The 23,451-nt window shown below is 44.4% G+C and overlaps 1 protein-coding gene across 11 annotated transcripts in view; it reads right to left on the reverse strand.

The window, feature by feature from the left end:
• EXTL3 (exostosin like glycosyltransferase 3) overlaps positions 1 to 9,219 on the reverse strand; it is a 131,207-nt gene extending 121,988 nt beyond the window's left edge. For all 11 annotated transcript variants that reach the window (XM_056342849.1, XM_056342845.1, XM_056342844.1 and 8 more), the window contains exon 1: positions 8,952 to 9,219. The gene's annotated coding sequence lies outside the window, so the exon portion shown is untranslated. The remainder of the gene's footprint in view (positions 1 to 8,951) is intronic.
• Positions 9,220 to 23,451: the final 14,232 nt, after the last annotated feature.

The following is a 23,451-nucleotide window of genomic DNA, read 5'->3' on the forward strand; positions in this document are numbered from 1 at the left end:
AGAATTTCCTCCTTAGATTAATAAATGCATAAAGCATTATTTAGAAATAACACCAAGGACAAGCAATTCTAGCAAAAAAAAAAACAAACAAAAAACCAACAAACAAAAAAACCCACACACTCAAAAAAACCCCAACCCACCACACAACAAACCCCTCCAAAATACCTCACCCAACCAACCAAAACCCCACCCCCTGCAAAGTTTCAAAAAACTACAACTGCAGAAGTCCTGTTAAAGACAGCTTAACCTTTAAAAATGCCAGAACTGTAATGCACACAGAAGAATAGGTTTTGCTGTCAGAACGCAATTAAAAGAAACCCAAACCAACTCAGTTCTGCTCTATATCAAGATAGCCAGGAGCTGATCTGGGAGAAAGTCAACCAAACAAATTTTCTCTCAGAGATTCCAAAAGGTCATTTCAAACAATTACTACAATGCAATACTGAAAACAACATATGCCAATTCTTTTTTTCAATTTAACAAGATATCTTTACTGCTCTAGTTATTACTTGCAAAAGGTAATAATTCCAAGGATCGCACAGCCAGCTAAATAATTATATGAATACCAACGAAGCATTAAAACTGCTTTTCAAAGCGAGCAGGCTACACAACTGTTTGTTTCCTCTTCCTCTCCCTCTGCTTTTACATAACACAGTTCCCAAAACAAATCTCATCTACTATTAATCTCAGGCCAGAATGAAGACATTCCTTCCCATGTATGGGAAATAAGGAGATTATTAATTTCACTTCTTATGACAGAAAAGCAGAAGTCATAGTAAGAAGGCCTCAGAATAAAAAGTCACTCAAAGTCAATGAAAAGATGTGCCAAGGTCTGAAAATATTTGTACCAATACTGCATGTCTTTCCAGTTGTCTCACTACCGAGCAGCCTTCAAAATGGGGCATTTTCTTCTTGCTGTGCAACTCCAGTCCCCATTAACGGGAACTGAGTGTGTCAGCACAAACCTCGGTTTCACCCAGCAGCATGCAGGAACTGAAAAATGAGCATCCTATTCTAGTGACCTTCATAGTCATATCCAAAAGCAAACTATTCTTGTCCATTCAGCGTGTTCATTTATAACAACTACCCCTGCTTCATTAAATTATCCTCACTGGTCCTAAGCAGATTCTAGATTTGCAGTAAAGACAAAACAGCACTGGAACAGACCTCAAACACAGCACAGCAGCTGTGTCACTGTCCCACTACCTATTCTTTATCTGCCCAAGCCCTGCAATGCTCCACCACTCCTACTGCTGCCAGGGGAAGGGGTCAAGTACATACAGGCATTGTCCTCCCTAAGTGGCAGGTACACATCCCAACCATTCCCTCCAGCACCAGAAGAGCAGCAAGCCCAGCTTCTCGCTGCTCTGCCTCTTGTTTTGCCTTCTGAGTAAGGGAAACAAGTTACCTTCTACCAGGCACCTATCCCTCATGGCCTTGGGGCAGCAAAATTCAAGAGTACCAGAGATGGGTAAAAATATCACAAGACAAAGACATTCCCTGTCCCCTGCCAAGTGAATGGGTCTCCTCCTCGGGCACTGCCAATGCTCATCTCTCACATCTTGGGAAAGCGAGGCTGGACTCAAGACAGGAGTATCCTAATGCAGGAATATTAGGACAGTAAACTAACTGTAAGAAAAGGGGAGAAGGGGTACCTAGCAGTAGGATGAGGGGGGAAGTTGCTAAGAGAACCCCCTACCTCCCCCAAAAAATCCTACAAGCAGTTTGCTAATAGATTATCAAAATTAATCTCTTCACTGAGGCATCATATAAATGACAGGGACTGCAGAGCTGAGCGAGGGAAAGGGACCAAGGCCATCCCTTCCAGCAGCAAGCTATGAAATGAGTTCAACCATATCACAAATCTCCAATCCAAAGGTCAGTGTCAACAGGTACTGGGCTGTACTTCCCAACATCACAGAAGCTCTGCGATACACTCTGATATTACGGAAACATTAACCTCTATTTCCCGAAGATTTATGAAGCACAGAAGCAGGGGAAGCTGACAGAAGGCCTTGGGTATAATCCCCTTTCTCCCCAAAAGGCTCCACATAAACATACCAATAATCTGAACACAGTATGAGTCAACACAGAGCTCCCTCGATACACACACAGCGGCATTTGGTAAACAGGCTAAGAATAGGCACAGGGACAGCAAAGTGTCCAAGCAAGACATCCCTGCAAATCAGCATTGAACTCACAAGAAACATTTGCAATACTGCTTTTGCTTTAATCAGCCTTAAGAAGAGGAAATTCACCTCAGTTCTTTTTATAATACCACTCTATTACATTTGTCAAACAGCTGCTACTTTCTCTCCCAGATATAGCTGCTTTCAGTGGTAACCAAAAGGATCACCATGTCTGCGCATGTATTATAGATCAGAGATGCATATTAAAACAGACTTGAGATCCGCCTAGAGATTACCTGTCACTCCTTCCAAGTCAATGGAATTATACAGAGACGCAAGTTGGTGCAAAGCCTGGGACATACTTGTATAAACTACTCCAGAAGATGCACTGGGCCTTGCTGCCTCAGAAAGGTCGTCCAAAACACAAGCTCACTAAGACAGACATTCAACTGATGCAAAAACATCTTCCCTGACATCTCCTTTGTTGCCTGGCCTTTCTAATCAAAATCATCATCGTCCCAAACAACATAAAAGCCATTTCTGGGGAAAAAGCTGGTCTGATTCTTGAGGGCTGGGGAGGAAATTAGCTGCTGTTACAAAAGCCTTGAGATACCTGCCAGCTCCAGCCCAATCATTACTCCTAACTAACTACACCCTTGAGACACTTACAAAAGGCTTGGTGCTATTCATCACCGCCACAAAATAAAAACAAAGTCAGAAGACCCTGGGCACAAATGTGAGAAACCAACTGCAAGATTTCTTTGAATTATTTTATTATTATTTTCATTAACTTTTGTGAAGAATCCTAAGATTAGTATTGACAATAACACTTTGCAGATGATACGGATTTACAGCTTTCCCGTGAAGAAAGGTAGCCTCAAACTTCTTTTATGGGTAAGAGCCATAAGAAGTTTGCAGACTACAACAGCACTCAACAGCAAAAAACCAAGAGCTTCGGGGTCCATCAAATCCTACCTGCTCCGCTAGAAAGGAGCCACATTAGAATCAACTCTATGTTCTGCTTTTAGTAAGATCAACGAAATAATAACCACTCAAGAGTATTACACGGACAGCTCCTGCCTTTCTCCAGGTCCTTGGTTTTGTTTCCTGATGCAGGGTTGAGAACTTGCAAGGAAAGTCTTAACAACAGCTAATTGTCAGACGCCACAGTAATTAGTGGCAACTTTCCAATGCATCCATTTCTGGCTGGTTTTCCGATAGCTGGCTCCTCCTCAATCCCCACATTAAAATGAAGGTACACAAGGTAGGCGGCAGATTCATTTACAAGTACCAAGGTCTTCCCAGGAGAGATGCCTAAGGAAAGAAATATCTTACCTAAACAATGCATGGGTTGTGTGTTTTTTTTTCCCTTCCCATTTGCTATGGGGCTGCTATCTTTATTAATAATCTGAGAACAATGTTAACCTATTCACCGACATATACTATCAGATGTACAATGCATTTCTGTGAGCCAGTGGGCTCCCGTACCACATGTCCTCTTCATTTAGAGGTACTTTGCTGGCCAGAGAGAACAGGATCATGCTGTCCTGTCTTCTGCCCACCTGCTGGTTACACATCACAACTTTGATGTTACTACTCCACCAATATCAAAGGTTTCCAGTGATTTTATTTGCAGATCCTTACAAGTTTCCCTGCAGACAGAAAGCCCTCCCATATAGCAAATTCAGGACTGTTCTGCTAGACTTTATAGACCCCTTAGAAAGCAGCTCACACCATTGCTCTATATGTTTAGGTTCTGCTCTCAGCTCTGAGGCTCCCCACTCATTTGGCAGCTCTTCTTGTCACAAGCTCCAACGCTTTCATGCCAACCTTTTCCAGGCATCATCTGCATGTCAGCAGTACTCCACAGCATATACTCCACTCAACACCAACACAATCCAGAACACATCACTTCCCACTAAGTGCCTACACAGAGCAGACCTGCAGTGTAATTACTTCCTCACACCCAATAATAGAAACACTAAAAGACATGTACAAATTCCATTTTCATCCTGATGCACTCCTGCATTACATATGATGCGGAGGCATTTAATCAAGGGAGGAAAAGAAAGAAGTCTTTCCCACACTCAGTGACGTGCTTAATTCCATCACATTCAAATCTGGACCCAGAAGGTGGGGTACATATGGGATGGGGAAAAGAAAAGCTTATCTTACGTTGAAAATTGAGACACGTTGATGGGACAACATAATGGAGGGTGTTGATGGTTTTGATTGTACTGCCTTTATATAAGCAGAGGACCCAATGTCCACATTAAGTTACCAAACCTGAATTAACCATCTATTTGACTGGACCTAAAAAGTACTCAGCCTGTCAAGAAGCGTGCCTTAAGGAAGGCAACAAACGCATAGAACAAATATTTCCTGCTCCATGGCATTTTGGCTTTCAAATAAATATAATTCACTTCCAAATGAATCCACAGATGACCAACATACCAGTGTAGATTTGAGATGACTACATAGCTCCACAATCCTTTCATGTTACACAGAAAGGCTAACACAAAACAGTAAGAAAGCTCATCCGACAGAGTCAGACGTCAGAATATACACTTCAGCACAGCAATACTCATACCAAAACACAACAGCAATAGAAACAAACCTCAGGCTACCTGCACTGCCGCTATCCCTAAGAAGAAAGTCAGGTAAGAACATACCTGCAAGTATTTTGAATCATAAAAGAAAGCATTTTATGAAACAAGAAAGAAAAAAAGGCTAATCAACTAGAAACTGTACACAAAAAAAAGGAAATAAAAATGTTACTTGTGCAGTAGGAAATCTTATTTTGTATTAGAAGAAACTTGAGAGGGTTTATCAATGCTCATGGGTTAATCCCATGTTCTGATACGACTCTCAGGCAGCCATTGGCAAATGCACCAAAATTCATTGGGGGTGGGGGGTGGGGGGTGGGAATAGGCAGACCCCCTCAACTCCAGGCAACCAGATCCAAACCATTTAAGAAACTGACCGTAAGGGCAGAATTTCTGACACTCATTAAAACACACACCTTAAAGAAAAAAAACAAAAACCAAAACACCCCCCCCACCCAAACACCAACAAAAAAACCACAAAACAACTCCTTTACATCCAATTAGTGGCTACAACCTGTTAGTTTGGAGATTTAGGGTTCCCTCCTGCCCAACAAACATAAAAGACCAATTTGTTTGATTTATAAGCCTGGATTTTCTGTATTTCACTTGATTTTATAAATAAGGGCCAGATCACTTTGTAGTTTGTTACCGGTTACATCAACACAGCTCTGAGAAACTGATGTCCACTCACCAGGAGTTAGCAGGGCAGATGCCAGCAGAGGGAGCACAGCGCACCTACATGCATCTTACATTAAAGACTCAGTATCGTAAACTTCCTCAGTAAACACTAAATAAAAAAAAAAAACGTAAAAAACTAGAATTTGCTTTAAAATTGCTACAGTCTTGTAGGGAATGACCAGCAAGTCAACGCAGAAGCTACAAAAAGTCCTTTCAAATCCATTTGTGATGGATTAGCCAGTCCGCTAAACTGTTCTTGCTGGTAACAGACATCAATTAACTAACAGCAATGATTTCACAAAAATGGGATTTCAATTTGCACTTCAAAACTGGCCCTGCAAGTGCTGCGTAATAACATCAATTTACCTGGTTGGCCAGCGCTCAAGGCTTCCTACACCCAGACAATCCAGGGATCAGTAAGCTCCAAGCCACGGAGCTGTGCATGTTTCTGTCTTTATCCTTCCTACCAAACCCCAAAACCTCAAAGTGGCTTTGCACCTCTTCCCAGGCAGCATCCACCAACATCATCTGCATCTGACAAACAGCCGTCTAAGCTGCAGGAGCCAAACTCAACCACGACAATCCCCAGTAAACAGTACTTTCAACTGTTCTTCAAGAAGAAAACTACAGGCTCTTCGCTTTTGAGGATATGTCTAAATTGCAACTCCGGAACTGCAAGCATATGCATGCTAGCTTTAGCCCAGCCTGTGTCAGCACAGGTTAGATGAGACAACTGGAAGTTCCAGCTGCATCCCCCATATCCCATGTGAATGCTTCCCCAACTGCCTAGCCACATACAAGGAGAGATACGCCTGTCTATACTGAGATGGTGCTATCTTAATATGCCTATGAGTATCACTTGCCTTTTTCACACGGCAGCGAACAAAACCCCCACATATTTTGCTTGTTGGGTGGTTAAGACATAGGAATCCCAGTGTGGGTTAGGATTCACTTGTTACAGTAACGGCAAAAATTCCACCCTGGGTTAAAACCTCATGGTCAGGAATTGCTTCAAAATGTTCAGTTTGTTCCTGCCCCAACAAACGGGTGTTTAGCACAGACACAGCTAGAGAAGTGAGACAGCGAGCACTGGGAAAACCTATCTGCCCATCAGGAGATGACATCCAATGATCAGGAGGTCCCTTCCCATTCAATGTTTTTGTGGGGTTTCCAAAGCAGCAAAATTGCCTCTGGACTAGTAACCAATTCACATTCGACTGCTGTGATCTTGGCTTCAAACAGCTAACATGTGGGTAGCTGCATTTCCCACCCCAGTGAAATCATTACTGTGGGCAGGGGGAGGAATGCCCTGGGAAAACTGCAAAGGCAACTGGGAGAGGTGATAGGAGTCAAACAACAAGGAGAAAAACCAGGCAGCAGAGATTGAAACAAATACACACAGCCAGATGGGGGCGGGGGGGGAAGACTAAAAACTTCAGATGGTGTATCATGGCATTTCAAGACATAATAGTCATGGACGGGCTCTGGCTCCATATATGCCAGCAAGCCCTGGGAATGCATCAACATTCAATTCATCAGCTGAACAGTCCCAGAGAGATCCACATTACAAATATTCAAGGGAACATGACAATGATGATCTTCCCCATCCCATCTGAACAGCACACAAACAGCCCTCCAATTTTTGCCATATATCACTGAGAAACAGCCTAAGTGAAGGCAATTCAACAATCATGTTTTTCTTGTTTTGTGTATTTCCTGCTTTTGCTCTGACTTGACAACTGCCAAAATCTATCCTCACATGCAAACAAACATGAGAGTCAACAGTCTCCACTTGAAGAATTCAAGAAAACTGTTTTGGACTTTACTTCTGCAACAAGATATCAAGAAGTTCAAGAACTATCTGTACCACAACTGAGCTGCCAGAAGAATTTGGCTGTACTGTGCTCAAATGAAGACAGTCAATCACCGCTGCTCCTGAATCTCTTAACACCAAGCTGAACAGATGCAAACTCCCATTTCTGGAATGAAAAACTGAAAAGAGGCGGCATCCCAAAGCCATGCGTGAATACAGATAAAGCTGCATATAACAACTGGACTCTCAGATAGTACATGAAAGTTAAGGGATTTGTCAGGGGGAGAACACTTCTCCCTTCCCATCACTACATAATCAGACTGCACTTCATTTCTGATGCTACATCTGCATAAAAACTAGCTTAAGATTTGATAAAACCCAACAACATACAAAACACACCCCCTGTTCCAAGAACCTTACTATCTGATTTCTCCATGAAAACAGAAATATCTGTAAGATAATCACTTGCATGTAACCCTCCTCTCAGGAAACAAAGTTACTTAATCTTCATGCCAATGCTAGACTTGCAGCATGGAAACCTAAGACATTTTAAAGCCGAGCTATCATATTGGAATATCAGCACATACAATTTATCAGGCACACGCATAAGCAGTAAGAGATCAGAAACTAGTCATTGACACTCAGTGTTCGGATTTTAACACACAGAGCAACAGAACAGCATATCTAAGTGCTTCTCGGCATCATTGTGAATCCTTACGACAATTTTAACCATTTCCAGCATATCCAGGCTACAAATTGTTTTGCTCTGGGGTGTTAGGCACTCAGCAGCAACGTATTAACCCCGCACTGGTGAAATTTTTGATTGAAGACCCCTATGTTTTTGAGCAAGAAGAGACCTCACGTGGGGAAAACAGCTGGGGATAAAAAACATAACATGAACCTCAACTTCAGCAAACAATTCCCAGGACAGCAATACGAGCATACCAGAAACACTGAGCAGTCCGGAGAGACAGCAGCCTTGTCGTTTCTATCCTTACCATCTCGCAAAGGCAAAACCCCAGCAAGAGCAACAGGGAGCACACACCATTCCAGGGAAACTCGCTGCCAGAGGCAGCGGCAAGGGCTTTATCAAGTTTCCAAGAGGTGGGACAACCCTGCGCGACGGCGACAAGCGCAGCGGGATCAGCGCTTCTGGTGCCCCTCGAAGCCGGACCAGGCGCTAGGCCTCAAGCCCCCCGTACCGAAACCGGCCTCAGAGCGGGAGGAACAGGGCGGCCCCGGCCCCGGGGCGGGAGGCGACGTCCCCCCGAAGGGGAGGAGATGTCGCAGACAGCCAGGGGAGAGGGGACGAGGGGGACTCTGGGCCGCCTGCGCCCCGGCCCCTCGCAGAGTTAGTTGAAAGAGGCGGGAGAGGGCAGGGGGCAGGCGGGAAGGCTGGAGCCTGTCAGCAGCGGCTGGGCGCCAGGTGCCGTCGCAGCCCTCCCGCCGGGAGGGTCCCCAGAAGTCTAGGGACCCTCTCCCCGCAGCGTCCGTCTCCCTGCGAGACCCCCACAACGCCTCTCACGCTGTAAGGGACCCTACCCCCCGGCCTGCCCCTCAGGGACGCCCCAGCCGGGCCTCCCCGCACCGCCGCCTCAGGGGGCTTCCTTCGGACCGTACCACTCCCGTCACTCACCCGGCCCCACCAGCTCCCTCGGGGGTGGCGGTGGGTGTTACCGCCGCGAGTCGCTCCCCCACCCCCGTACGTGGTACGGTCCACCCTACCTCTTGGCGCCCTCACTTCACCCTCCTGGCGGAGCCGCGGTCCCGGCGCCCGCCGCGCCGCTCGCCGCCAGTGGCTGGGGGGGGAGCCATAGCCGCTGCCTTGTCTTCCCCCTCCGTCCGCCCTCCCCTGCTCCCCCCCCCCCCCCCGGTCCGGACACAGTTGGTTTGTTCCGAGAAGCCGGCCGGTCTTCTGCCCTAAACCGCTGGATCTCTCACGTCTTCGGCCATTTCCGACCGAACCGGCGGAAGTTGCCGAAGTGGTGGCGGAACTTAACGGCCTTATCCGAACTGTGGGCGGAGATAGTCGAACGGGCGGCGGAGAAAGCCGAAGGGCTAAAGGGGCGGGGAGCAGAAACGCGGAGGAGGAGACTCATGGCTCCGGAACCTGCCGAGAATAACCGAAGCACTCCAGATCTGCTCTGTCGCCAGCGCGGCGAGAAAGGGCCCAAACTGGCCAGAGCTCATGCAGTTAAGACTCGCCCTCCCCCGGCTCTGAGGAGGCGAGTAGGGCAGCAAACCGAAAGGGAGCTCTGTCCCTTTAAATGATGGAGAAGGCGGAGCAGCTGCCCCCCGAGCCCACCCACTTGCCACCGCGCATGCGAAGTGCATTTTCCCGCCTAAAAAGCAAGCACGTGCGCTGCTACCCCTCTCATCTTGCTGAGGAGCCATCGCCGCCCTAGCGCCCGACAGTGTTTCATACAGGCAGCCGCGTTCCAGCCCTTTACCCGCTGCAGCCCTGTCTTTCCCCAGTTGTCTCCCAAGACCCTAGTGAGGCCGGGGTTGCAGCCACAGAGCTCAGTCATGCCTCAGCCATATGGGTCAAACCACTGCGGTGACTGAAGGTTGCCACTGGTCACCCAGAGACATGTCCAGGTGATTCCTGGCAAAACAGGTTCTGAAAACAACTATATTGTGGGAAGCTGATCTTGATGTGTGGAATTAAAACTTTTTAACTCGGGATAGGTTATAAAGCAGGTATAGTTAATTCACCAGCAGGCATCAGGGTGGATAATTCCAAAAGCACCTGCTGCCCCGACTTATTTGTGCATGTGTGATTTAAACTATACATTCATACATATTCAATAGATGCCCAAGAATCATTGGGTTAGGGTTAATTACTGGGTTGGGTTAGGATAGTTAGTCTAACGAGAAGTCATTAACATAAGTTTCCTCCCATTTGTGCTTGTGCACTGTCTCCTGGTGGTGGTCATGGGGGTCGTTGAGGATGAAGGCTTAGTAGTCTCCCTCACTCTGAACTTTTCACCTTCACTCTTCGCACAGACTCAGTTGTGTCTTGAGTTTCTTCCAAGCCATAAAACAGGACAGATCCAGTTTTCCTATCTCAAGGCACAGATGTTCGCATACGAGTGTCTTCTTATTGGCACACAGAGCATCCCAGGTCCACCTTATCAGCACAAAGGGCCCCAGGACCGGGCCTAATTTGCAAAGTCATACTGTGAAGCTCCTCACCTTATTTGCAAAATCACACTGTGAAGCTCCTCTTTGTATATACAATGAGAGTTTTAATTATTCTAAGTTTTTCATATCCTATTAATCTAGTTATTTCTACTCTTTTCTGTCAATCTAAAGACTTAAAGAAAGTGACTACAGAGTCTGCTTACAGGTACTAAAATACCACTACAGGTTCGAATTTGTTACAAAATTACATCAAGATCCAACCTGGAGGGTTTGCATTAGCAGCACAAATTATTACTCATTCTGGACAAAGTACTCTTTAAATACTAAGAGTGGTGTTAAATGCCATTAGCAGTTAAATGTTAAGTCATAGCAGCTATGTAAAATTTAGGGTGACAAGTACCAAACATACCATGCAGGAGATGGTGATTGAAGCAAAAGGGGGGAAAAAGCAATGAGGAAATAAGGGGTGGGGGTGGGGGTGGTGGGGAATGGTGTCAGCATCTTCTCACATCAAAACCAAGTACAAACAGGTTCAGTACTCTGCATCATTGCTTTACGCACTTTAACCATAATTTTATATTTTAGGTGCTCGATGAAAGGCTTTCATATCTATAGGAATCAAATCCCACCCCAAAGTACACAAACTGACAACTTTTGGAGGATTAGAGAATTTTCACAAGAAGAAATAGAATTTTATCTCTGTAGGAGTGGAGAGGATGGCAACTGTAATGTGCCTCTGGCCACAAAGCTCCAGGAATCACAGCTTTAATAAAACATGAGCACTTCAAAACAGTCAGAAACCACTTTTCCAGCGTTCTTCACTTTTTAACAGTCGTTTACACATGTGTAAAGAATGCAAGGAGAAACTTAACTTTTTATACTGAGATGAAAAAACAATGGGGGGGTAAGGTGGGGGCCACAGGTCTACCCTTTGAGAAGCAATACAAAATCCAATCTCACAAGCAGGGAACGTGCTGTACTGAAGAGCAGCAATAGGTACTGCAGGTTCAAAGGCCCTAAGAAACTATTTTTCAAGAAAAAAGATGACAGCCGATGACTGCATTGCACAGTAAATTAACACCCAAATCATTGAACACACCCAATGTTATCCTAGCACACACATCTGGTCCCACTCTGCCATGGTTTGAGGTTTTGCTATTCCACCCTGCTCCACCTGGAGCTGTGCATGAAGATATGGGGAGACAATAAATTCCTTTCAGGACCTCACTGAGGAAGAAATACAGAGAATGTGCCCTTCAGGACACAACTCAAGAGAACAATTCTTCTCCCAGCTCCCAAAAGAAAACAATCTTTCAGGACCAGCAGCCCATCTGCCAAATCTTTCTTTCGGATAGCACTGTCAAAGCTATTACATGTTACATTGACAAAGACACGTTCAGATTTAATCCCGTACTCTGGGTACCTACCCTTCTTCCTCTAATGTATAGGAGATCTGTGTTACAGGGGAGTTTTCAGTTTCCCTTCCACCAAGCCAAAAATCCACTGCTCAACTGCCTTCTGTATATCCCAACAGAAGAATTACTGTGTTCAAATAGCCTCATTTTCCACCTTTTCTGCTATCTGAGCTTTTGTTTTCTCATATACAGTATCCAAGAACACACAGAAAATTGTCACGACAGAAGTGGATCCTAATGGGCAGAGTCTATAGCCTATGATGAGTATCAGTTTAAACAAGAAACCTGGTTGCATAGAAAGTTGCCCAACTCTCTTCCTAGTGAGAAGCAGCCTTTTACTCCTACCAGTTCTCAGCCTGGTTTCCCAAACGAACAAGCCTTAATGCACAGTGCCGGCTGACTGCACAGCGCCAGTCCTGTTAAAGACTTTGAAACTCCTTGGCGACTTTTAGTTGAATCTGACAGAGGGGCGGAGGTCTAAAAATACTAGATCCTGCTATATGAAAGCATGCAAGTGAAATGCAAGGACACCTGAAGAGCAGTTGCAGTTCAGAACTTGCCCCTTCTGTTCAACCTGCTCACCAACCGAGCAGCCAGCATGTGCGTGGCTCCCAGCCAGATATCCAAGTGGTGCACTTCCAGCTAGCAGCATAAAAAGCAACAGGAGGTTTGGGATTTGAGGGGTGCCTTGGGCTACCAGGCAGGTAGTGATAAAGAAGGGTCTGGGCGGTTACAGTAAGAACAAGAAGGAGGGAGGTTTGGGGGTGGTAAGAAAGGGAAATGGGGTGAGGGGCTGTGATGGCACACACCTCAGGAGACAGAATCATGGAATCACAGAATCACAAATGGTTGGGGTTGGAGGGACCCCTGGGACCACCCAGCCCACCCTGCTCAAGCAGGCTCTCCTACAGCAGCTGCACAGGATCGCATCCAGGTGGGCTCTGGACGTCCCCAGAGGAGACTGCACAGCCTCTCTGGGCAGCCTGTCCCCGTGCTCCGGCACCCTCAAGGGAAAGAAGTTTTTCCTGCTCTCCCCACGGAGCTCCCTGTGCTGCAGTTTGTGCCCGTTGCCCCTTGTCCTGTCGCTGGGCACCGCTGACAAGAGCCCGGCCCCGGCCCCCTGACACTGGCCCTTAAGGTACCTGTGTGCATCGCTCAGGTCCCCTCTCAGCCTTCTCCTGCCCAGGCTGAACAGCCCCAGCTCCCGCAGCCTTTCCTCACCAGGGAGATGCTCCAGCCCCTCATCAGCTTGGTCACCTCCGCTGGCCCCTCCCCAGCAGCTCCCAGTCTCTCTGGAACTGGAGAGCCCAGCACTGGGCACAGCACTGCAGATGCGGCCCCACCAGGGCAGAGCAGAGGGGGAGGACATCCTCCCTCGACCTGCTGGCCACGCTCCTCCTCATGCACCCCAGGATCCCACCGGCCCCTTGGCCACGAGGGCACACGCTGCCGGCACATGGGCAACCTGCTGCCCCCCAGCACTGCCAGGCCCTTCCCCGCAGAGCTGCCCCCCAGCAGCTCAGCCCCAGCCTGTGCTGGTGCGGGGGCTGTTCCTCCCTCGGTGCAGGACCCTGCACTTGCCTTGGCTGGACTGCATTAGGTTCCTCGGCCCAGCTCCCGACCCTGCCCAGGTCTCGCTGCACGGCAGCACAGCCTTCTGGGGTAAAAGAAATGGTGGCATTCAGAGGCTATAGGGAAAAGACAAAATCTAAGAAAAACTGGCTTCATGAGTCCCACTGCTCACAGAACAACTTACTTAGACACCTCCGTACGGTTTCATGCTGGGAACCTCCCTTCTATTACCATTTAAGTAGCTTTACAGTTGGCAGCTGCAACTGAATACAGTGAATGCCATCATACCTTTGTGTCCTTTTCTCTACTTGAAACGGTCCCCACTTCACCTCTTCCTTACCCACACCAAATTCCCTCTTCCTCATCCCATTTCTGCTGCAATTTAAGCATTGATGTGAGTAAGCATTTCTCACATTCAATATACTCAGGTCTCCAATCTGCTGCAAATTATATTGAGTCATTTCAAGCAGGTATTAAGGAGTTTCAGAGCCAGCTAATGCACACTTCCATGGCACGCTTCCATGGCCTGAAATAAACCTCAGAAAACCATCCATCACTCCTCAAGAGAATAACAGTCTAACGGGAGGACCCTGAATTTGCATCTTTTCCCTGCTGCAGTCCTTTTTGGAAATCTTTTTAACCTCTTTCTCCTCCCTTCCACGGGAGACAGTATCAAGGCCAGGCCATCTGGATTTTACAAGTTTCACAGAATGTTTTTAGGCAACACTCTTAACCTCAGACATTTTTATCAGATTTCATAGGATTCAGTCACTTTTTAGCCCCAGGGTGCTGTAGGTGCTAAATAGATAATATACATCTCTCAGCTACTATGGAATGACTGCACAGCAAAGTTCAATTCTTAATCCTGCTGAGACTCTTGACTGCTTTTGGCCATCAGGTATCCCACTGCATGCTTCAGAAGAGAAGAAATGTTAATCTGGAATGCTGGCCAGATTCCAGTTTAGGTAATTACATTCTGACCATTTACAATCTCCCTGCAGTTTTTAATGGATATGGGGTGGGGTTTTTTTTCCCTCTCTTTACTTTATGTCATAAAAGCAGTGGCCTGGTCCTGCTCCTGCTGTTAGAGCAGCTGCCAGGCTTTGCAGCATAAATAGCTGCATTTCAGTCGTAGGTGAAGGCATCTCAGTATGTTTAAATAAAGCACTTCGAAGACCCCATGGGCCCAAGAAGTATTGTAACAATACACCCTACTGCTGGCCATAAAGCATAGCAAGGGCTAGAGCATGAAATCAAACACTCAGTAACGGTATCTGCGTTGGGAAAGGAAAAGTTAACATAAGAATGGACACACAGACATGAAGACTTTTCCCTCCCACATGCTGATTCTAGTTCGGACCCAGCTGGGAATCCACTGAACAAATACAATGAACTATCAGCGTCCTGCACAGGGGAACCGCATCCTCATGGCAGAAGAAAGTAAGTTTATAAAAGCAGTGAAAGCTTTTGGCAAGATGCTGGAGGACACTGCCTGGTAGTCAAACAAGGTGAGGAAAAAAGAAATGCCAGTTCCCCTGCTAATGAAGGCACAGTTAGTGTTTCTTATTTTACCTAGCTATTTGAAAGAAAAGTCATGAGGCAAGAAAAGGGGTAGAAGGTTTTGTTTAAGGCGGAATATCATGGATCACACTCAGGGTATGTCAAGTTGCGCTGTACACACACACAGATCTGATTAAGAATAAACATTCTAGATAAATAAATTGACTGTATTATGCTTTGTTTATAAAACCATATATAAGCACACTATGTTATTTTCTTCACAAGAACCACAATGCCTAAAAGGGTAATTTTTGTATTTCAGCAACAATGAAGTCAAGTTAAGAAAGATCAGGACAGTGTTTACGAATAAACCATGAGAAACCAGATGGCTCAGAGGATGGGTAGAGAGACATGTAGCTTTTCCTCCTCCCTCAGTATGTCCCAGATCATTAGTGATCAAAGGCTATTAGCACTGGGTGAGTATCTTTCACAAGTAGTTTATTGACCAAAATGTTGTTTTCCCTATCCCCAAAACTACCAGCAAACCAATTCCAGTATGACAAGTCACTCCCGGCTGTGGTGGAGCTAGAACAGTGTGAGCAGGTGAAGGAAGAGTGGGTTTCCTTCCCCTTGCATCTATAACCACTCACAGCAATTCTACAGCAATTCTGTGAACCTAGCCCTCACCTCCTTTGCATTTTTATAGTTACCTAAAAAATGAAATGCTTTGAGTCACGCAGAGTCATTTTGTGCACGTATATCAAGCCTAACCAGTTACATTAACAGCAAGCTGTTAACCACTGGCAGCCTTCACAACGCTGGTACTCTGAGAACCCTGAGGTGCTGCATACAAGCCACTACCTGGGTGACTTCATGGCAAAGGAGCTAAATAACCAACAAAGCTGCTTTCTCAATCCTACAGAGTGTCATTGCTCTCCCGTCCTCACCTGAGCCCTTGCAGAATGTACAGTAGAGAGAGCGAATGTGTCTGTATGTATGTGCTATTTTCATTTCTCTTTTTAGCTCCTAAATATAAAAAAATGAGTCATCCAGCATAAAAAATATCTAAAATATATCTAAATAAAATTTATCTACAGAAATAATAAAAAAACTCTGTTAAAAGACTTCCACATTGCAATACTCCTGGAAATTTCAGGATCCAGAGCAGGAAACAACAACCCAGTCTGGCAACAGCCAAGCAAAACTGAGTGGATCTTGGTGACGACCGAGTAATGGCACAAAATAGCAGTGCTGCCTCTTTGCTTAAGGCTCCTTCCCCTTCCAAGCCCTGCTAAATTAAGGAATCAGCTGCACTTCTGTAAAATTCCCTTGAATTCCTTGAGTATTACAGCTAACCATTCTTCCTCTTCATCTCAAAACAGATCCTTTGAAGTTTTCCAGAGATACCCAAGAAAGAAGGCACATTCAAATACCTAGACTACCCCCAAACTCCACCCTGGAACAGATGGTGAGGTTATAAATACAGAAGCATCTGGTAACCACTGGTATGAAAAAGCTGGCAGGCAACAGCTTATTCTGTTCTACTAAATATTCCATAATTTGAACTCTATTCAAACAGAAGTTAAAAAGAAACAATTGTTTCATTTGGATATAACATAATCCCAAAACACCTACATATTGTAATTGCAGCACAGCTTGGGCATTATACTCTTGTCTACCAAAAGTACTTTTTATAATTAAGCATTCAGCACTGTCTAAACGTAAATTAAAAGTGACTGCAAAACAAGCAGTTCAGTAAAGTACGAAAGCATCACTTTAAGCACGTGCTTTGTTGCACCAGACTACCAGACTCAAGGCTGCGAGTTTCCAGCACTTCAGCTCACCCTTGAGTCCACATAATTTGAGGGGCCTTGACAACCTGCCAGATTGCCAGGAGTGCTTGAAAAGACAGAAGACTCGGGGAACACAGACTTCACTCCCAGAGACCTATGTGCTTAAGCCAGCTGCTTCATTTGTCTCCGGGCTCAGTTACCACCATGTAAATGGGGGATAATTCTTCCTACATGATTTTCAGAAAACAATCTGTTAGAAATTATAGTCATGATACAGTAAAGAAGGCTAGTAAGCACGTACACAGGTGGTTAAGAAAAAACCCCACCCTCAATGCCCCAAACCAAAGTCAGACCTGAGCATGCACACTACCCACGGTGACCCCAAATCCCCTTCCAAAACTCTGTTTAAATAATCTGTTGGGACGCTGCTGGGTGGTTCTTTCTGTGAACTGAGTGAATCATCTGTATTTGCTAGAAATCCGAAGCGAAAGCATGCATAAAACAATCGTTCTGGATTAAAGTCACTTTGAGAAGAGACTGTAAAAGGCTGTCTGCTGGGATTGTCTTAGAGGTCTGCTGGAGACCCCATGGTTGGATTTGGATGTGTGCAGAGAGTTTTTAAAAAAGACCAGAGAGAGAAAGAAATACTCCTAGGAACTGACTGATAAGGGAGTCTTCAATTCCAGATACAGAAGGAAGAACAAATACTAACAGCAGGGCTGGGATGTAATAGCCAACAGCCTTCTTTACAAAATAGGCACTGAGCAAACCAGAGCTGATTCTGCTGTAGACTTTTGGCAAATAGTGGGGATGTTGTAATAAAAGCTGCTTGTGATCACTCAATTTGAGCCTCTTTTCCACAAATCGGAAATCGCTTTAAAAAAAAATAAAAAGAGGTCTGCAAGGTTTTCAATTTCAAAAAGAAAAGCTGAGGTAATTAAGGGGACCAGTTTGTGAAGCTGATAGGGTTGAATGGCTGAAAGGCTCCAATAAGAAGATCTTGAAACCAAAGAAGAAAAACCCTCTGCATTTGCATCCTGAATAAAGGAGGCAAATAAAAAGCACGCATAGGGAAGCAATGAGAACATGCTGGAGATTGGAGATAGTCATGGCCAAGCCCCCAGACTGAATACGGGTGCTGCCTGGTCATTGAGTAACGAGGAAAGCATAGAATGTAGGGGCAATGACAGGGTGGGCTGTAAGAAAGTCTGCTGCAGCCGAAATGTCAAGCCTGCTAGCAAGGACTTTGAACAGGTCTGCACAATCCCTCGACTAAAATTCAGAAATCTTCGTAATAAAAGCTTAGGAGTACTGGAATGAACCTACTCACCCCACAGCCCGTGTTTGAAAGTGCCAATGCGCGTGATCTAACGTTCTACTGTAACCACACAGCATCTCATCAAGACCAGTTTACTTCAGCCAGCACCTCTCCCAAACCAGGGAGCCCTGACACCTCTACGCAGGATCTGTCCGCTTAAAGAAGGAGGGCTAGAGACAGCCACACGCAGGGGAGCCACAGCTATCAACTGCAGACAAGGCTTGAGAACACAGGCTGAATGAAAGCATAAAAGGCACGGAAATACAGCGTAAAGGGCATCATGAGATTCAAGTTTCATTGTGCTAAAATAGCTTGGCACCCATCTTTGATAAAGTAACTGGTTGCTTTTGACAAAAAGGTAGCCGGTCTTTTTTATTGGGATTTTAGCAAAGAACAAGAAATCTGGGGACTATTAGTAAAGGGGGAAAATGGGGATCGATAAAAGAGAATGGTGAGATCGATAATAAACACTAGTGTGCATTAAGTGCTGCAGGTTTTTTAAAAAGCATCATTACAAAGTTAAATAAATAATTATCATTTTGAGCACCATCTATTTCAAGGCCTAACTTTACTATAATGTACCAAAATGCTTTAAATTTATAAAAATATATATGTAAGGAGTACAGGCTTGCTGCCAAAATCAACCACTAAAATAGGGAAACAGTTGCCAGCTGCTGCTTTTTCCCAGTGCAGAAAGGATACTTCCTTCTTTCTGCAGCTCACTCAATTTAGTTATTAGTGCATTAGAAACAAAGAAGCCAACTCCAAGCTGAATCATTATGAAAATATTTCTTAAAATGAAAGCCTTCTATATTTTTTCTCATACCTGCAGGATTCTTAAGTGTATTTGCAAAAGCACGGGCCCAGAAATCCGGAGTCTGATCCCTTAATACCGAAGTCAACCACATTGCGTAATCCCATTAATATATTTATCTGGCTCCGTCTTCACAGCAATCAGGTTTTTAGCCCCTGTTACACAATTCCCATTAGAAGGCTATTCAAGAACCTCCCCTTGGTTTGAAGCTGTTCTGCTCATTTCCAGTTTAAACTTATTCAGAGCCATTTGTTCTTGTGCCAGAATTGTCATTTAACTTAAATAACTCTTCTCCCTCTCTGGTATTTACGCCAGTGTATTTATAGAGAAGGAATATTAATTTTTCTCAGCCTTTTTTTGTCACTGGCTTACCATCCAGACTCCTTTAATTGTCTTGTGAACCAGCTTCTCTATTCTCCGGATCATTTCTAGCAGACACCCTTTCCTGCACCTTTTACAGCTGAAATCAATCTTTCTCCAACATGGACAAGGAACGCATACTACATTTTAAACAATGCCTCACTAAAACCTGTTGCAGTGGTGTTCCCACTTTTTCCTTGTCACTAGTGGAAATAACTTGGTAGACAAATGTGATCCCGGTATGTATCTTTATCACCAGGACATCAGAATTATCCTATGATTGATTAATATATTCCAATTGCAATATGGAAACCCCAGCTTTCTATCAGAGCTTGCATGATGAGAGCTTGCATTTGCTTACAGGCACACAGTCCTAAAGTCATTCATTCTTCTGATGGGATGTCCTGTTTTTCCCCGTTTGATGACATCTCCAAATCCCATTAATTTCTACTATATCATTAGTCAATACATTGATTAATACTGCTCTTGAGACCAGTTCTTGTGCAAGACCATAGCTAACTTCCCACCACCCCTTTTTCAACCATCCCACCTTTTCTCCTGTTACTATAGGATTTACTGATGCAAAAAAGAGAGCAAAATACTTCAGTTCTGATTGATTTAAACTGTCTCGCTCTGCATATTTTGTCTTTTATTTCTTAATGAAAGGCTGACTTTTGCTGGTGGAGAACAACAAAGACATATTTCTCTGTAAATCAAGCCTTTGGCTAAACTGGAAAGCTGTCCTATTTTTACAGTTGGGCGTTTGTAAAAATTAATAAACTATGCAAGTCAACACATTTTATGTTAAAAATGGTAAATGAAGTTTCTTAATGAGTAGTCTGACTTTTTAATTGTATTTAGGATTTATGTCACAAATTTAAAAATCAATTAGAATGCAGGAAAAAAGCATGTAAAGCTTGTAGTTAAATAAAATTATGCTAAATGTGCTGAATACATAGTTTAAATTAAAACAAACTGGTTTATTGTACAAAGGAATTCTGCAGCCTATAAACAGAACCAATTTCTATCTATTCAGCATGTCTTCAGGTTTTCAGAACTTGAAACAAAATTAATTTCTGTTCTCATGCAAAGGAAGAGCTGATGCTCAAGTGAAATGAATGTGGCAAAAACTACTTCATTAAACATCTTCTTTTAACCCAAATTATTCCTACAGTTCAGTCACCCCTGCAGCCATGCCTGTGTTGTTAGCAACGCTTTTGTTAGCAGGAAGAGCAACATCAGCGAGCAGAGGTGGGCAGAGGGCAGCAGAACTGCTTCTGCTAATTGTAGCCCTCCCTAAAATGTTTGTGAAAGTATGTTCAAAGGTGTAGTTTTGGGGCAGACTGAGCTGATGTAGACTGTACTCACTGCACTCCTGCGAACTTCAGTGGGCAGTTGCATTTGCAGTGCTTTACGCTGGCACTGGTGATGGCAAGATTGCAGAGCAAAAGAGTTCAAGGAGCTAATCAAAACCTAAGTCTGGCAAACAAAGTGATTTCTCTTCATTTTTTTTCCTAAATGCAAACCCATGCATTCAGCGATGTCTTCTTTGATTTGGTTATTACAGATCTCCTTAATAGCAGATCGACTTTGACAACAACCAAGTCCGTAAGACTCAGGTTCTCAGCAGACAGAGATGCAAGCTGCTCGGACCTACTAGAAGAGCAGACTGTGCACTCACACAACCCCAAACACACACACTGTCCTTCTCCCATCCCTTCTCTCCCTCCCTATAAATTCACGCCTATGCGTACGAACTCTGCAGAAATGCACAGGCTGACAGGCACCACATCAGTTTGAAGCCTCATCAGCTCCAGAACCAGGCAATGAAGCTTTCTGTGGTGCGGTGCAAGTGCAGAAAAGCAGAGGTCAATGAGAGGGGCAAACTGGGGAATAAACACTGAAACCACTTCAGGTGGTGTGGGGAGGGATTTGACCTAGTGCAATGCATGCGCTGCTATGGATCAGGAATTGTCCCCAGTAATCGTTACCTCAGTCTGAGCCTTAGAAAGTTCCTTCAGCTTCTTTATCAGTAGAGGAACTAATGATATTCTCCAAGTCTTCATTTACCAGTTCTGAAGTGCTTTGAGATCATCCACAGATGGCAATACTTGTGTTTAATCAATACTAGTACTGGCTCCCAAGAGAGCAAGAACAAGCAATAATTTGCCCTTCCAATTACAGCAATGTTCCACTAAAACCACTGTGTATGTCAAGTTTTAAATTCACTCAAATTTAAAGATTAAGAAAAATCCTCCCTTTCTCCCACCAGTGACAGAACAATACTACCCACTGCTCTTTTTTTTTTTTTTCTGGAGGGGTAATTAAAAAATAGGTTGAACTTTAGGAGTGTTATTGCACTTGAAGCAGTAGAAGCAGCTGAATAAAGTGCATCATAAAAAAATGCCACTGGGATCAGTTAAAGCCAACAAAATTGAAAACATTTTGAAGGAACGAAGCCAAAAACACAGAACCAGATTTAAACTTGGCGTATGCTATGGCAGAAGGCCAGTGGAAGGAAAATTTGCTAGAGGAGTAATGAGGGGAGGGCTCCCTGCTGCAGCCCACAGATCAGGTATGATGGGCCAGATAATCAGGTGTCATCAGCTGGCACAGCGGGGATAAGACCAATGAAGCAATGCCTATTTTGACTTGCTGAGGCTCCTTCCTGGCATATGTGAACTCAGCTGTCAAAAATTCTCGTCATATTAAGCCATGCCATTAATAAACATCGAGCTGTTATATACCACTTGCCATCTTCAAAGGGCTTTAAAACCAATGACTAATCCTCACAACCACCTCCTTAGGTGCAGGAACTGTTCGTAAAGATGGGAACAAAGGCAAAATGGTGAAGTTGTTGGCCACAGCTCCTGAAAAGCAATTTTTAAAACCAGCTGAGCACAAGGCAGAAATTCAGGGCTCCCAGTCACACAACCCCGTCACTAGGCGGAATTCCCCTTGCGTTTCTTGGACAGCAGGAGACATCTACAACCGAAAATATTTGCCCCCAAAACTTTATACACAAACTTGCTTCTCGAGTGGGTGTAGGACTGATCTTGTATTTTCTCTGCACAGACAGGGATCAGCAGAGCAGCAGAGGAAGTAAAATGGGCAAAGTGATGGTGATGGAGATCAACAGGAAGTTTTGGCCACTAACTTGCTTTTCAGCTGATGTGGTTTAAGCAAAGAAAAAAAAAAAGCAGCTAAGCCTCCTCATTACGAAGTCATTAAATCATGATTCCTACATTCTCTTCTCCACCTCAGTTTTCCCTCCAGCAAATAGAATTACCTTAAAATTTACAAGAAAGCTATGAAACAAATGCAGGTTTATAACAAACTCTTGGAGAGAAGACGGCATGGACATACAGAGCATCTCTGTTACGAATGCTCCACTCAGCAGAGATCTCCAGAGGAGACTAGAACTAAAAAAATATTTTAACAAAATGCTAGAAACAAGAATAAGTTACTAAAGGAAGAATAAACCCAACACACTTGTGTTTCTAAGCACCTCAATAACATTATCAATAAACCCAGATGCATCCTTTCACAAATGCAGCAGTGACAATTGATTCAAATGGATGACACTTCTGTAATGCGCCTATTTGACTCTTAAGCTGAAGCAGATAAAAATTCAAAGATTGGACTTCCTTGGTATTTGTATGTTAATATACACAGCTTTAGGGAAATTGTTGCGACTCAACCTACAATTCATTCTGTGCAGTCAGTGGCATTCAAGTACCTACCAGCAATTTTCATACTGCTCGCAGTGTATCTTATAAGCTGTCATCAATCTGATGCATTATCTTTTTTGCAAAAAATCTGTCATGAGCACCAGACAGACTTCCTTTTGGTTCAGATAAGGAGGAATAGAGCTGACTCATCCTCTTTTCTTCCCTTTCATCCTGATTTGTATTGTCTCCTTTTCAATTTAGTTTTCCCATGTCACAGAAGGAGAAGGGGTCTGGGTATATGTATAAGTGTAATGTGTGTGCGTGTGCAAGGGACAGCAAGAGAAAGAACACGGTTTTAATCTCCACCCATTCCTCTTCTCACAGTTCCTTTTTCTTCATCTCCTTGGAGGTATTTTGTTATTTAATGCAAGTGAACTCTCCTTTTCTCTTGCTTTCGTTGAATGAGAACAATGGGACATGTAAGAAACCCAGCTAAGAGAAAATGTTCATGATCTGGAGTCCTTGGACTTGCTGAAGACTTTTGCTGTGTTTCCACAGAAAGAGGCAAGCAGCTACACTGCGCACCAAGCCATAGGTTTCTCTGGCACCAGCTACTTTTTACCAGGACTAGTTTTGCC

This window comes from Falco biarmicus, chromosome 6 (assembly GCF_023638135.1).
Source record: "Falco biarmicus isolate bFalBia1 chromosome 6, bFalBia1.pri, whole genome shotgun sequence".
NCBI lineage: Eukaryota > Metazoa > Chordata > Aves > Falconiformes > Falconidae > Falco > Falco biarmicus.